Here is a 12,069-nt window from a genome sequence, read left to right as displayed (position 1 = left end):
TGAATATCTTCCTCCTTATACTTTAAGAGGGCCTGATCAGCAAAGTACTTATGTACATGTTTCAGCATCAGAGTCATTCAAGGGTGCTCAGCTTTAGCCTTGCAGAATCAGGATCCTGGAAAAAGGTGAAATGAAACGGCGTCAGATTTCCATCTTGTATTGAAGGGGGCAAAAATGAGTTTTCATAATAAGGAACAAAGAGCAGCCCCTCTGAGCAGCTCCACTGGAGAGGCAGCCCTGGCCCTGGGTTTTTCCCTTGCCTTCACGGGAACTAGCTGCACACCACCAAGCTCTGTTGTGGCTTTCTCTCTGAAAAAGGCATGATTAAGCCATTCCTTATAAAATGTGGTCAGCTTTTCGAAAGTTTCTGCATTGCCTTCAGTTGCATTGATTGGACCAAATCAGGACTGGCTATTTTGGCATTTTCGAAGGAAAACATCCAGTTAGCCAGTGTGGAGAGACACCTGTTGTGACTCATGCCCCAGGTCTCTTTTCCTTTCAGGAGTGCGGCGTGGCACCGCCCGCCCATGCCCTGCCTGGGCCGGAGCACCCAAACCCAGCAGCTCTGCAGCGAGGAGCTGGGGCAGGTTCTTGTGGCTGAAGGAGAGTTTTGCTTCCTGCAGCTGCAGCGGCTCGGCAGTGCTTGCGGGAGCTTTTGCACACCTGCTAATTTCCTAGTAATATAAGCATGAGCTCTCATGCCAGAGCCAGGACGACTGAGATGTCAACTCTCACATCTTTTAGTGTTCTCAGAAGAATAAGAATTTCAGTTTTTATTTAAAAAGTCAAAGTTTCTAGCTTAAGCTGTCAGAAAATGCTTGAAAAAAAAATTAAGTCAGATTTAGGATTTCAGGACATGTCAGAATTTGAAAACGGTTGGACATGGCAACCTGCATTGATAGATATGTCTTTAAAACTGCCATTGTGGGGGATTTTTGAAGGTGTGCTGAAGTCGCTCTGGAAGATCTTCAGGCAGAAAGAAGTGCATGGGTCTTGGTATATTTTCCTAAGAAGAGGTAAAGGCAACATTTTTCCCCACTGAACTCAAGAGCCTGAGTCAGACTGAAATATTGAGGTCTCTAATTCAGCCTTTCCAACTTATTTTTATTTTTTATTTGGTAGAAGATACAAATACACAAATAGTCCCTTACAGTCATTGGATCTGTGCAAGCCACAAGGTATTACCAAATAGAAAGAAGGGAATTCTGCAGGTGCAAAACCCAATTGAAATGATGAACTACCTCCAGTGTCAAGGCTTTGCTCGTTTCCCATTCCTATGGGCAAGTATGATTTTTTTGAACCTTTAATCTACAGCACTGAATAAAGTTATGTAAATCTGGTGCAATGAGGAAGGCTTTTAAGCCGTGATAGGTATATCATGGTCCTCTCCCATTCTGTGAAATTGCTTTACAGCCAGGCCATAATCGCAATGACAGACATGCTTGATTGAGTTTTGTCTCTCTGTTAATCTATGAAGTCATTTGCAGGTGAAAATGGAGAGCTGTGTGTATCTGTGAAACTGGGAATGCACTGAAAAATTATCCTTTTAATACTGAGCGTGGAGATTCCCCTGTATTATTATAGGAGTGCATTTTAGGATTAGAGTCTTTGGAAACTTCTCATTATAACCGTGATTTATTTTTTAGTGGTTTCCCCCCATAAAGTAATATTAGAGATTAAGGAGCATATATTTCAGGTGATAGTGAAAAACTGAAGATTAAGGCGAGGTACTGAGAATGTAAGTGCATGAGAGATGGTAAAGATGACTCATTTCTCTAATGCACGGGATGAAAGCTTAACTGAAAGGGTGAACAGATGAGAGGCAGAGCACAAGTGCTGTTTTATTGTCAGATCCTGAAAAATGTCATTTCAGACTCTCAGGGGAATTCTGCCTGGGCTCTCCCATTATGACTACAATTTGTTGTATGTGAAAGAAACTGATGACTAGGGGACGGGGTGGCCTTTCACAGCGGGGCGAGGAGGAGAACAACACTTTCCAGGCAGGGTCTGACTTGCAATAGCATGTACCAAAGGATCCAGGAAGGCTGACTGTGTCCTTTGCTGGTGAGGATGAGCGTAGGAAAGGTATGACATACCGGGGAAAGGTTATCTTGAGTCTACGTAGTGGAAGGGCTTGGTGGGACTCACCAGTTCCTGGAGTGACATGTGAGGTTAAGCCCACCCCTTGCAGCACTGGAAGGGCATTTCTCCCCTTGGTTTCACGTAACGGGATGTCTGTACATTGCTGCTGGAGCCCTGTGCAGCTGCAGTCAATCTGCGCAGCCCTGGAGGGTTCTTGTTGCCTCTGTGAAACGGAGATAACAGCCCTTCTTATCTACAAGGCTCATCTCAGATATCAAGATGATTAAGCACATGCATTTGTAAAATGTGCCCCAGCACCTCTTATTATTGATGACAACGATGACTGCGAGCAATGAGTCAAAGTGAAAAATCAAAATACAAGGTGAGGCAGTGGTAAGATAGCAGCTCCCCAGTCACCAAGCCCTCTGTCATGGTTCTTGCTGCCAGGGCCGCTTCCCACCCAGAAGGAGGGATCCTGCCAACAACCAGGTAGCCCCGGTTGCAGGTGGGGCAAGGGGGTTGTGGGTGCTCCTTGTCTAATTGTGACCATAGGATTTGGCCCCCTCACCTGAGAAGGAGTGTCCCCCCGCCGCGGGGTGCGGTACAGAGCAGTGCCAGAAGCAGATGTCGGGAGGTCAAGGCCGGGAGGAGGTTGCTGGAGGTGGCTCTGCGCTCCTTGGGCAGACCTGGCCTGATTTTCCCCTCTCACTTTGAGAAATAAGAGGAAGAGAAGACGAAGTGAAACAAAAGAACACCTTGACATATTGACTCATTTTTATGCCCGAAGTCCACGTCCTCAGGCTCCCCACTAGCTCCCCTTATCTGCACCCAATTACAGGCCCAGCAAGATGGTGACTAATGGAAGATCTGATCATATTTCCGTGAAAATCAATGGCTGGTGCAGGACAAAGCTTCTGTGAGGAAAATGCTTCTTGTGAACTAGCAAAGTCTGTGCGAGAAAAAAATTCTTTGCGGTAATCAGTTTTTAAATTTAGCCATCCAGACTTTTGATCCAATCTAAGTGGAAAATCATAACCTTTGCTGAAGAACACAATCCTGTTCAGTGGGAGGTTGCAGGGTGCTCCGGATCTTGTGGGCTTGAACCCAGAGGGAGGTTTGCTTTTTGGTCTCGTGTTGACTAAGTTCTCCTCTCTCATTTAGAGAGGGTAGTGTTACTGTAAGGGAGGATATTCAGATGATCGTTGCCTTGGGCCCTTCAGAAAAATTGCCACATTTTACATTAAGGGCAACCTTCCTCACATAGTACATCGCTGCAATTAATTGTCTTGACACATGATTAGTACCTAGGGGCAAGGACAGATCGTTCTGTTGATTGGGCAGGGATGCATTATTAATTGTATAAACTGGCTCTTAGTCAAAGGACACAAACCAGTCGCTGCGGTTATTGTCACTGTGGAACTGATATTTGAAAGAGCGCAGGAGATTTGTGGCGGGGCAATGCTCCTTTGCCATCACAGTATTATTAAGATTCTCTCACTGCAACTCGTAAGAAATTAGTCTTTAGACCTGATCCCCCCCGCAACACCAGGTCACTTGGTATTTCTGGTACCGTGCTGCATCCTCCTATTTGCTCCTGTTTATTTTCCCTCTTTGCACAGAGATGGCACTTGGCAGACTGAGCAGCGCAGGTAGCTTCTCCCTGGCTGGCAGGGAGCAGTTTGGAGCTTTGTGCTGAAAAAATGTACTGGCTGACCTTGACTCATTCTGAAATGACGTGATGTCCCGTTTAGAGATTTAGTTCCATTCTCTGCCAAGAAGTCATTTTGAAAGGAAGTAAGTTCATGAAGGATGTTACAAGATCTAGCGGAGCAGAAGTAAAAAAGCAAAAATAAGGATTGTATCATGTCATTTATTCTCTCTGCATCCCATGTAGTGGAAGCAATTTTATAGCTATTGTTACACTGTGCAGGATCTCTTCTTAGTATTAATTACTAGACAATATAATACAATTCAAGCCTTACATCCTTCGCTGAAATGAATCTTAAAGTATTTCACCGCTGATTACAGGCTGTACATACCAATGCAGCAGATGTTTGGAGAGCACGCCCAGGCATACAGGAGGCAGCCACAGATGGGGATGGACAATGGCACCTCAGAGGTGATCACAGCACCTGAATTTGTGCAGGGGAAGCTGCCAGGTGGAGGCCAAAGAAAAGTCAAAAGTCCCAGGATGGGAGGAATATGTGAGTTGTGGTACATCATGAAGATGGGGCCAAATATTAAGGTTTTTTTTCAGGCGGATGATACTAGTTGTGCCGTGCAGCACCTGCAGCATCTTTGCTAACCAGGAGGCGTTTCTATGTGCTGCGTTTTATTAATGGTCGTTCTCTTTTTGTTTCCAGGCTGTGCAGGCTCTGATGGGAGCTTTCAGTTACACCTTGTGTGAGCAGCTCATGTGCTCATTTCTAAACCCTTCTGACATCTCTTCAGCTGGTGGTGGTGGTGGCGGGTCTCCAGTGGTGCCCACGGTGGGGAGGACACTCCTGCCCTCGCTGGCGGGCACAGAGCCTCGGGACACCCATCCTGCCCCCAGCAGGGATGGTTTGCCTGCACGCCTAATGAACAGGCAGCCTGTGTGTAGCTTCACGCCACGTTGCCAAAATCTCTCATCTTGACAGCATCACCCTCTGCTCTCATTACATTAAAACTAGAAATTGTACATACCAACTTTTTAGAGTGACACCTAAAGGGAAATGCATGTTATGTTACACGCCGTTATTAAGTGCCTCAGGCTCCGGCAATCTTTTTTCCTGCCAGCATTGATTCATTAAGCAGCATACGGAAGTATGATAGTGGCTGGTATTAGGTTATATCACCCTTGCTAACCAGACTCTAATTTTTCTTCTTCGTTTTTATTTGCAGTGTTTTGCATTGTTGTAATGAAGAACGAATCGTACAGGAGAAAAAACACCTACTGAATTCTAGCCTTTTGGCTCGTGCATTTCTATGAAACCCATGTATTTCACTGGTAGGAATTTTATATATTTGAAGTTCGAAAAGCACTTCTTGATCTAAAAATTATCTTGATTTAGTTGGCATGTCAAATTGAGAATAAACTTCTCAAGTTTAAGCACATTCAAGAGTAGCAGGCCACTGTATCTGATAATGTACAGAGATGTCCAGGGCCCTAGAAAACTTATGTAAAAGACTAGGCAGGAAAAATAGGAAGATAAACCAGATATAGAAAGAAAATGGCCAAAAAAAAGCATGATAAGGAACATAGAACAATATACTCCCTCCCTACTCGAGAAAAACCCTGTTTGAAACGACAAGAGCAACCCAGCTTTGGTTTAGCTGAAAGCAAGGCTTGGTGCATTCAGAGATGGTCCTGCGCAGTTTTCTGCAGAATGTGCTAAAAGGTTGTGGCACCCTGGTTTTCACAGGGCCTAAGCTCTGCACCCCCTGTCGCGTGGACATACAGCACTTTGTTTTTTCAGTTGATCATCTTTCCACTTGTGTCAAACCTCATAACAACAGAATTAAAAATAAACTTAACGTTAACCACACCATGTAAAGTGCGAGAGTGCACGATGGGGAATGGACAGGCAGTCATAGTGCATAGCCAAAATCCTGCCTGGGACCATAGTTGGGTGGGTTTTTATGTCTTGCTGAATTGTATTCTCCTTCTCAGCCAGTTGCGAAGAATTCCCTTGGTTTCTGCTTTCTGCTCTTCATTACACCCATGGTGTGAGGTAGAAGTGACTGAAAATCTCACCCTAGCAGGAGCCACAGAGTGTCTCCCCCCATATAGCTCCCACGGCATGAAAGCTGTCGCTAAAGCTTTTTTTTTTTTTAAAGACAGGTCTTGGAAAGCTCTGCGCAAGGTGGCATGTTGCTGGACTCTGATTGCAGGTTGTTGCTCAAGGCACGTGGTGTTGCCCTGGGGCTCATGATGGCCCATGCAAAGGGCAGCTCACTGGCAGCGATGGCCCCCCGCTCTCGGGGCTTGCAGGAGGGCTGTCTGCACGCAGCCGTCCTCGTGCGGGTGGGTGCTGAAGGGGTCGGAGCTGCAGGACAGCCCTGATGCCTCAGCCACCCACGGTGGGGTAGGGGGCTCAAAGGCGCAGGACTTGGTGGGGAGTGGGGGCAGAAACGATGGAGAAAAGGAGGAGGATGGTGTTTCCCTGCCCACGTTGACTCCGATCTTTCTCTCGGCAAGACTACTTGTTTCTACAGCCATCGCAGATGACTTCTTCCTTCAGCTGAAGCCCCATGTCAGACCCTGCAGTGCCTCTCGATGCGATGGTGAGCAGCTTGGCTTGCACAGCTCATAGCAGAGCCTCACGAGTGAGACCCAGCAGCCCCAGTGCTGCCACTGCTGCGGGGCAACCCCAGCTGGCTGTGGGTTCACCCCATAACACTTCTTCCCTTGTCCAGACAGAAATAAGCCCCCTGCCCTGCTTCTACTCACATCCTGAATTTTAAAACCTCCCCAAGTACCAATGACTTCAGAGCTGCTTCTGAAAAACACGTGAGAAGATTAAAACTGCAATAGCAGTGAAATACTCATCTGTAATAAAAGCCAAGTGCCCTGTTAACCAAATACTTAATTTCTTAATTCAACTTAAACCCTCCTATGACAAATTTTCTCTTTTGAAGTGGACAAAAAATATTTTCAACTTATGATGCATATTTTAATTTAATTTTTAAAGGGTTATCTTAAGATACACTAATGACACAGATGAGACGTGTGTGTGTAAGCTTGGGGCAAGACTAGGGCAGACACATTCTTCAAAGTGAATTTATTACTGTTTTCATCAATTACGTTATCACCTGTCATGTATTTTATTATTGTTAATAGTTAATTTGCTTATTAATATGTATTATTGCTCTGGCCCTCAGAAGGATTCGGGGGTTCTGGAGGTCAAAGGGAGCAGCCGACAAACTCCCCGTGCTCCAGCTGCAGCTCGAATGTGCTGATGAAGAGCTGAGCGCCTTGCTGCGGGATGGTATCGCTCCACGTAGGCAGAGGTGAGCTTTGCGTGTGAATTTAGACCGCCACTGAAATTAAAATGGAAAGACAGCCCTGAGGACTGGCGGGTTTCCCCGTGTCAGAATTTCCTGTGGTGTCTCTGGTGCTCTGGGTGTGGATGACCTCTTCTTTTATTAATTTTTGTTGTAGGCAGTAATTTGTGAGTAATTTTCTAGGTAAAACAAAGGTTGAACTTTTGAAGCAAATGTACACGACATGACCTTTATATCTCTTAGTCACTGTCAGGCTTCACTGAGTGCTCTGCACCTTGACATTCAGTAAAGCAATAAAGAAATTAAATGTACTAATGTAACCTTTATAAAAATAGTTAAAATGATAGTTTAATTTTTTAATTTCCCACTATGGTGTTAAAATAAGCTCAATAAAGTTTGGCAGTAAGTTACATTCCAAAGGAACTCAATTTAAATAGCATTATGGTTATGATAGTCAGCAAATTATGTCCTGAACTTCTGCTTCAAGAAAAAAATAAATCACGTTTAGGGTGCGGCTGTTGGCCTTTCCAATTTTTCGGTAGTAATTGGGCCACTATTCAATTTTTGGTAGTTGATCTGTAACCTTAGGTCCTTTCTTCTTGCATATCCTGCCCAGGCAATCAAGAGGATGTCATAGATGAACGTCTCTCAGCAGCCAGAGCAGATGGGTCTTACGTATTTGAGCCGCAGCATTGTGTTTAATTTCATCTTTATAAAAGACCCCCGCAAAAAAAGGACCAAAAGATTACTTGAGGTGAAGATGAAGAAATTAAACAAAAGAATGGTTTAAGCAAGATTATAAAGTTCTTTGATAGCAAAAATAATTTCCTGGTCTTTGTATAAGATGGCATGGTTTGCTGGGTGATTAGTGCGATCAGGCTGTAAAATCAGGCTGAGCTTATGACTCGGGAGTACCCGTTGCAAACTGAAAACGCGATAGGCTCGGATGTACAAATGCATGCTGGAAATGAGTGCTGCGTGATGGCTGAAATCTGTATATGAGATACAAGTTATTTAGAAATACGTATACAAGACCACGTGTTGCATCTTAAACTGAGGCATCTTAGACTGTGTCACAAACACATATTTCTCAGAATCGTTGTAGCTGAAGCGTGTTTGTTCCGTAGTTTGTGGTGATACAGCAGTCTTCATCCATTGACCTGGATGCAATTTTGATCTCTGTTTTATCTAACTGGACAAAACATAGTTAGGAATGTGAGGGACACGTGCCCAGCATTGGCTTGTTTGTTGTTTTAATCCATGAGAGGTATCGATGTTCTAGTTGTTCTCTTGCAAAATTAGATCCTTCTCCCATAGAGCCAGCCTTTAATTGCCTGTAGTGCTTAGATAGAGCTTGGACAGGGATCATAAAAGTACTTTGATAAATAGATAGGACTAGAGAAAACAATGGTGCCTCAGCTCTGCCCACCCTCTCCTGCATCTGTGCCCGCTCAGCCTGACGGCAGTATATCACGGTGGAAGGGGACACGTTGACTGTCGTGGGGGAAGTGCCAGGGAAGCTAAATACAGTGAGAAAATAAAGCAATGCCTCCATCTCAGCTAGACCAGGAGCTATTACTGGAGGACTGACTTTATTTCTTATATCTGTCTGGAGGTTTCTGTTTCTTTGAAGCTGAGGACAGCACAGTGAAGGCGTGGGAGGTAATGTTCAGTGAGGGGAAGAGAGACAGAGGAAAAGCAGAGTTTGTACTAACAGGGAAAATGAGCTGAAGGGAAGGAAACAAATCTTACCTCTGAGCAGTAAAAAGGTGGATGCACATTATATACTAGTGGGTGCTATTTTCTGGAGAAATGGTGATACCTACTAGCAGGTGATCTGGATTGATGGTACTAAAGGCTCATTACATTGTTCCCGATGCTGCTCTAGGCTTAGGTAATTTCACACTTTCTCTATAAAGAAATAATCTTCTGAATGAGTTTTACTGTGTAATTTTCAGTGAATGTAATTTAAAAAGGCTTCAGTAAAACAGCTCTTTACCCCTTGAAGGAAACTGAGAAGTAAGAGGTCAAAAATTAGTGATCTAGTTTCATGTTATTAGATTTCCCCCGATCACGGCAGCAGTGAATATAGTGCATTAATAGAGAACCAACTGTGTAGAACAAAGGTATTATGATACTTTTTTTTTTTTTTATGGTGGTACTATAAATACTTTGTCCCTACATACCTTTGCCATTGGAAGTGAAGAATGACATTTAAACACGTGTAAAGAAAGCACATAATTTTATTTCTGTAAAAGTTACTTTCACCTTGTGACTAATTAGGAACATGAGGACTTCTTAAAGCATCAGTCCTTTCTTCTTGAAGATTAAGGCAGACGAGTGTGTTACAGATGCTGAATTGGAAGGGGTCTCATGCCTATGATTATATTGTTACTACTTTGACCTTAGTGAAATTGGAGGCATTTATACACACTTACAAAAGAAAGACATGACTCGCTAAAGGGGGCACAACTGATAAGGAAGAAGCGGGCTAAAAACGTAATACTCCATGAAATTATCTGACCTCACATGCCTTGAAGTTATGAGGAACATTTTCACTGACTTGCAGTCTGGACTTGGCTCAGTCAAGGGAAAAGCACATTTTTTGTTGGTTTTTCTTTTCTTTTTCGGTGACTGTCCCCTCTTTCTGTCCAATGAAACATGCTATCTAGAATTATCTCATTTCTTGTACTTTTATTTGCTTTTCCTTTTTCACTCAGTAATTTCTCAGTTGTTTTTCAGCTAAAGTATATATAAAGTTATCATAAAGAAGTTAGGTTTACATCTCTGAAATATTTGTAGAAACTGAGGAAATTTTGGAAAAGTTATAAAAAAACAATTATGATGCCCTAAAAATCTGCCAGTATTATTCTACTGTCTGTTAGTTGATGGGTGAAAATATTGCAGGAAGAACAGTAAAGAAAGAGTTTTAACAACACAAAAAGCCAAGTATTTTATGAAATACTTACGTAAAAACTAATTAAATGATAATAAAATGAGAATTGTATTTTGCTTTAAAATTTTCACTACAATATCTTGGTGCTGGAAAAAACCCTCATATTTGGTGAAGACCTCTCTGAGGTAGGAAAAACTTTCAGGCAGGAGATTTCTGTCTGGTTTAGCTGTCAAACGAGCAGGAAATTGAAGTCAAACACCTGCATTTAGCAGCAAAAGAAGAACGTGCCTGCTACGGTCTGAGCAGCAAAGGTCTGGCACCGTTTCCTCACCCAGCACCGGTGTGGTCCCTGACTGTCCCGTTGCCACTGCACTGCTCCTGCCCAGCGGGCTGGGGTCTCTCCGGAGGGCTGGGGTCTCTCTGGTGGGCAGGTCACTGCGACCTGGTGCCTGAAAGCGTTCCTGAGCACATTCCTCTGTAAGCAAAGCCCTAATGTGTTTTTTGGACAGCCCTGAGCGTGCTTATGAATAGTTCATAGTAAAAGCTTCCACGGAGAATACAAAAAGCAATTAAATCTTAATGGCCCGATGTTTACATTTTTTGAACTGCAGGTTGGAAAGCCTGCGTGCAAATTGTTCAGACACAGTTAACATTTTTGATGTAAGGGGATTTGCGATAAGCACTGGGCAAAAAAGGTATCTAACCGCTCTAGTCTCTCATTTTTTCATACACGTTTTCTTTGTCCCACTAGAAGTGAGGGGTTTCAGTTATATTTTAGAGGACGGTTCCCTCAGAGATGAGGTCCCACGGAGAGGAGGGCTTGATCTCATCCAGGCAAGGAGGTCAGGATGAGGATGCTGTCCCCAGACACCATCAGGATACTTAGACACCGTCCCCGTGGGAGCCATGATGACTACATACAAATAAAACACGACTCAAATGTGAAGTACTTTATAATTGGTTTTTAGGAGCCAGTCCCACAGGGGCAGCAGCCTTGTAGGGGCCTCTTTAACCTGGCTGGAACTTGGGACCCACCTCATGTAGACCTGGTAGCAACCTTTCATGGGTAATGTTATGCCAAGTCAAGCAGTGAGTTTCATGTCCAAATAAAACTTCCCCTTTGACACTAAGGAGAATGACATCTTTGGTCCCTTAAGCTTTTTTCTGCTCCCCACTGGCCATTGCCACCTCAACTTGGGTGTAACCCAAGAGACCCGTCAAGGGAGGCAAAGGCAAAAGTTTTACTTTCACCGTTGCAGACTTTGTGTCTTGGTGCCTGAGGCATTTTTACCTGTATTAAAACAGAGTAGCAAGCCACCACGTGCAGTCTTCCTCATCTTGTCCTTCTGGCTCACCTTGACCCTGACATGGGGGGTTCAGCCATGCTTGGCACATGGCTTCCCAACCAACAGGGCTGCCAATCATGCCAGCCAATGGTTCTCTGCCGGCACTTGCGTGAGAGTGCTGGCTCTCAGAGGGTACCCATCTGGTATGTCGATCCTCTGCATCACCCAGACTTCATCTGCTTAGCTTCTAACCTTTGGAAAACCCACATTTGCCTTAGGGAATGGCCTTAAATGCACAGAGCCGTGACAAAGATATGAGGAGTAAGAGCCTCTCTTGGCATGTAGATGTTGTTGCCTTGGCCAGCTCAATTTCGTTTGCTCTGTTTTCTCTCTCACTGTATCTGATTTAGTCTGCAATCAATAGTGAAATGAAAAGGACGTGGGTTTAGTCCACCCACAGACTTTCACTGTGCTGCTTGGAGATGCCAGATCTGCAGAGTTCTGCTAATCTGTGCTACGAACTCTGCAGCGCTGGAAGGGTCTAACCAGAAGGCGAACGCTGGGTAGTCCTTGCCTAAAGATTGTTGCTCTCCAAAACAATACGCTTCCTGTCGTCTGCTGAGAGAAGTTTCACCTGCTCTCGCTCTCACTGCAAGCAGGACAGCTCTGCTATTGATTTCAGTCAGAACAGGATTAGAGCTACTTATCATCTTACTATCAGTGTCGTATATGACCTGAGGGTACAGCCTGGGACTGAGTCCAATACAAGTTTTCTTTCCTGGGCTGAAGCAAAGTAACTCTATTGCAGCCTTTCATCAG

The sequence above is a fragment of the Larus michahellis genome, chromosome 9 (assembly GCF_964199755.1).
Source record: "Larus michahellis chromosome 9, bLarMic1.1, whole genome shotgun sequence".
NCBI lineage: Eukaryota > Metazoa > Chordata > Aves > Charadriiformes > Laridae > Larus > Larus michahellis.
The sequence above is the reverse complement of the archived record's forward strand: the minus strand, read 5'-3'. Positions refer to the sequence as shown.